We start from the raw sequence: 4,970 nt of genomic DNA on the forward strand, positions 1-4,970 counted from the left end.
GCGTCACGGCGGGGCCTGTAAGGAAACAAGGAAAAGAAAAGGGAGCCGTAATCGGGTTCGCTATAAGGAAACTGGGTGACTGGCAGAGTGGCGAGTCAGTCAGTTGTGGTGGACGATAATGGGGAAGCGATCGGGCTTTTCCTCCAATAGGACGGAATAGGTGTTGGGATACGATTGCGACCGATGAACTGTTCCCTTGTAGACTTGTGGACAAGATTGACGAGGGTGCAGTATCGAGACCCACACTAACTCGTCGGGTTGGAATTTGGGTTCCCAGGGTAGAGGTTTCTTGGGATTGGCCTCGTCCCATAAGGGCTTTGTGGTGTTCAGCGAAATGAGGACGTCTTGATTGTGCTTAGTCCAGTTTTTGTACGTCCCTTCCCCTCTGAGGCGAAGTTGTTCTTTGTATAAGCTGATGTGTCGCTCTACGATGCCGTTGGATTGTGGGTGGTATGGCAAATGGAGATGCCATGCGACGTTGTGAAGATGGGCGAATTTGTCCAGAGCGTTAGAGTTAAACGGGGGTCCTCCGTCGGATTGAATTTCATGGGGGGGTTGCCAGGTGGCAGATGCAGCGGTCAAGGCGGAGACGACGGCAGTGGCGTTGCTTTTCCGTAGGGGAATGACCTGTAACTGGCGCGTTCCCAAATCGACGATGACTAATCCCTTATTTGGTGGTTTGGACCCCGGGAGGGGCCCGAACAGGTCTATTTGCCAGACTTTTCCTGGCTGGAATTGCGAGGGGTTGAAAGCTCCGTCTTGATGTTTGGTTCGATGGCACTTCTCTTTGGCACATGTCTCACAGGCCTGTGCTACCTAATCTCGTCGAACTCCATACGAGGTGGGCTCTGTAGCGGCTTGGCGCCAGCGTCAATGCCTGGCCCGCGGTCCCAGGTTACCCCAATTCTCATGAAGCCATGCGAGGAACGGGCTTACTTCGGGATCGGGGGTAGTGGTGATGGACAGAACTACGTTGGTATGGAGTGGATCTTCCAAGAGCTTGTCAATGGCTGCGTGCACTGGATCGGTGTCGGGGCGGTGTGACTTGGTGTGCTTAACCAGTGGGAGCCGTGTAAATTTAGTCAAAGTTTCCCAGATGTCTTCCCAGTCATGGAAATTTTCGGTGGGGATGGCAGTGCCGGTAAGGATTTTATAGACGTATTGCGTGTCGATTGCGATGATTGGGACTGGAAGTGTATCATTGTGGTGCATTAGACAGTGTTGCAGCACCTTAAGGAATCCCAACAGTTCGCATTTTTGAGCAGAGTTGTCGTCTGGGTGGGCCCAGGGTACTTCCGCATCGTGACAGGCCTTACAATAGTACCCGTAGCCTCCTCCGTGTCGGGAGGTTCTGTCCGAGGCCATCCAGGCCGGGGCAGAGGTTCCATACAGCGTTGGGGGGTTTTCCCCATCCCCCGGGCTGGGGTCGGGTGGTATGTCTTCAAATTTCCAGCAGCACCAGTTATAATGATGGGCGAGTACCAACGTGTTCCACGTCTTAGGCTCTCCTTGAAAATATGGGTCAACCTTTTCTGCATCTAGCAAAGGCAACAAAGTGGCGGCGGGAGCACGGAGCGTTCTGTGCCCCCTTGCTAATGGCTCTACTAGCTGTCCAGTGAGAAGGATCTTTTCTACGGCCCCATACCGATGTTGTGCTGCTTGAAGAGTTTTATGAGTGGTGTATACCAGGTCATTGCGAGAGTTGTGTGCGACAGCCCACACGTGGTTAGCGGTGAACCCAAGAGTCACGATTAATGGTTCACCGAGGTTGATTGCGTGGAGCTGCGTACCCTTGACGGTGGCCAACAGGCGATGCAGGTTCCGTTGATCCCCTTCCGTCCAAGGCGTGGATTTTCGGGACTTGTCACGGATCTGTCGCTGTAACTTGGCGAGGAGCATTAGATTGCTGGGGTTGACATAATGCCGGTACCAATTTAAGTGACCCAGAAGCTGCTGAAAATGTTTTTTAGTTACGGGCAGGGGTTCCTTTAATAGGTCGATGTCAGGGCCATCATGCAAGATTCCGTGATGGGTGGGGCCAACGAATCGGGTGCCTAGGAACATGATGTCAGCTATAGGATGTAGGTGTGACTTTTCCTCGTTGACCGTCCACCCCTCATCTTGAAGGTGGGCCACTAGTTGGTTGGCTATACGGGTAACGGTGGGGCTGTTGTGGCCCATAATAGCGATGTTGTCAACAGAACTCCAGTTTTTTAATTCCTCCTCTGGTGGAAGGGCGTGTGTGGCACGAAAGTTCTTTAGGGTATTGTTCATGGCACCAGTGGCTAGTGACGGGGCGTTGCAGTACCCCTGCGGGCAGACCGTCCATTTGTACATAGTGCCCTCGATGCATATATTTAACACTCCTTCGGGGTCAGTAATCGGAATCGAGAAGAACATGTTCTTTAAGTCTAGGGTGACCCCAACCCACTCGTCTCGCTGGAATTGGGCCATTTCAGACATGCATTGTGGTAGGGTGGATGGATTGGGTTGCTGAAGTACTTGACACCTTTTGTTGGTCTCCCTGTAATCAACGACTAGCCAGGCTTCATCGGGTTTTCCAGGTTTTGCGACTCCCCACCCTGGGGACAGGTAGGTGCTAGTGGTTACTGGTTTGATGCAAGCCTGTTGCTCGAGTCGCCTCAGGAGGTCGGTGAGGGACCCTTTAAGGGGGCCCTTGGTTGGGATTGGCCGGTATCACCAGGTGGAGGCATTGCAGAGAGTCGGTCGGTGCCAATCCGACTCCGGGATAGCAATGGGAAGCGCTTGTAGCACCTGTTCTTTGAGGTTAAGTGCTTTGATTCCCAGAATTCCCAGGATATTGATGCCCCCTAGGATGCCATTTAGTACGTGCCACTGGATTTGGAACTTAATCCGCGGCGTCGCGGCGATGGCGTTGAGTCCTTGTACTTGGATGGTCTTAGCAGTTTTTATGTGGGGCGTGGTATTGGTGACAACGTTGACCTGGGCCCCCGTGTCGAGCAGGAAAGATACTTGGCGGCGGTCGCTTGGGTCATGAGGATTACAAACGAGGAGCTCAACGTAGGGTCGTGGGTCAGTGGGGTCGGGTTTGTGAAGGCCGCCGGCATGACCGACAGCCGCTACTTTTTTTTTGCTTATCATTAAACTTGAATCCTAGCTCACTTGCCAAGTGACGTTGACCTTCATCCCCTAGGATGCGTAGCTGTTGTTTCAAAAGTTTCGAGTGGTTTAATAGGAATCCAAACATGGCCCGCTCCTCTGGCATTCTCTGCGGCAACGGTCACGGTGTTCGTCAAGAGTCGGATTCGTGACGTCTCGTGTTCTGGGCCTCGATTGGGTATGCAGTGAGTCGATGCTCTGAGTCGCTGGAGATTCTTGTGGCCGGCTTCATAAGGGAGTTGGCTTAAGAGAGTTGGCTTAAGAGATTACCCGCGGGCTGGCCAGCCACTGGGTTGAGGAGAAGCCGGAGCGTTATAGCATCCTCCCCCCCATAAACTTCCACGCAGGCCTCCACGCCATTGAGAGTTGCCGGAACAGTCCCAGGGTTTCGCAGGTGGCGGTGGGGCCACGCCTCCCGCTGCTGAGGTTGTATCAGCCCCAGCTAATACACTCTTGGGTTCCAAGAGCAGTATGAAACCCCTATTATAGCCAGCAGAAGTTGCTCCGCACTGGCCCTTGGTGGGAGGCCGTCGTGCCACGCATGGGATTTGTGGCTAACTTGGCCTGCAACAAGCGCTGGAAGTGGGATGGGCCAGTGAACGTTACCCGCTACCATGTCCAGGTCGGTGGCATGCCCCCCACTCCATGAGGCTTGGCAGGTTAGGAAGCTAGCCTCTTCCAAGTCCAGCAAGTCCGACCCAAACTCCATGACCAGGTGTCCTAGCCATATGGCTAGCAGTTCTCCAGGTTTTATTTTTGATTCCCAGCACAATTCCTGCAGTTCTCCCTGTGTGTGGGTGCAGTATGTGGTGGTGGTGCGGGTTGCACCCTGTGCATCGATGACTTCCTTCACTAAGGCTACGGGGTGAGCGGCTGCTCAGAGAGCAGGCGTATCTGGCGGGAGGAGTGGATACAATCTTTCCCCTTCAAAAGGGGGCGGGACTGTCGGAGGTGATGTCACCTCAGGGGGCGGGGCCACGGGTTGTGTAACCGCCCCTTCTTCCCTGGGACTTTTCGCGCGCTCTGAACTTTTCGCGCGCTTCTCTTTTTCCCTGGTGCCATCTTGGAATGGCGGCAGCTCGGGGTTTTCTAGCAGCTCAGGGCTTTCTTTTACCGCCACCTCTTTGGCCGCCTGGGCGGCGGTGAGCAGTTGGGCCTCTAAATTGGCGTTCTCCCGCAGCAGGGTTGTGATGGTGCGGAACATTATGTTTACCATTTTCCCCTTATCCCACTTCGGGCCTGCCCACCGTGTTGTGGTACAGCCCTCCGACTCCAACTTTTCTCGGAGATCCGAGAGAAGCTCGTGGCCCCTCGACCCGGGCGCCAGGGTCGGGGGATTGAACCGGTCAGTTGATGTCGGTTCTCCGCCCTCCCGTACATATCTTATACAGCGGGCGTACTCCTGGGTGAGAGTTGGGTCTGCTCCACCCGCCGGTTTGACTTTGGCGAGGGATACTGTTGTTACTGTGTCTAGGGGCCTATAGTGAACCTGGTCACTGGCCACTACGCAGCCAAACACCTCGCGGGACAGGCTCGCTTTCCACTCCTTGATGACCGCCTCTTCCCCCTTCACCGAGAAGTAACCTCTGAGGAGGGTCTCTCCTTTCCCTCCAACCGCCTTATGGTAGGCAATATGTGCCCAGAGTTCATCTGCGTTATCCATGCGGCACCCCCCGGTGCGCCAGGGGCAGCACTTAATTAGATTAATCTCCACCACCGTGCCCTTCGATCCTGTTCGTGATGCCATGTCTCAGACGACTAGAGTCGACTTGAGGGGTACAAATTAATCGGTCGTCAGGCGGGCTGGTGGATGGAGAGGCGAGACACAG

The sequence above is a fragment of the Alligator sinensis genome, unplaced genomic scaffold, assembly GCF_000455745.1.
Source record: "Alligator sinensis unplaced genomic scaffold, ASM45574v1 scaffold174_1, whole genome shotgun sequence".
Lineage (NCBI taxonomy): Eukaryota > Metazoa > Chordata > Crocodylia > Alligatoridae > Alligator > Alligator sinensis.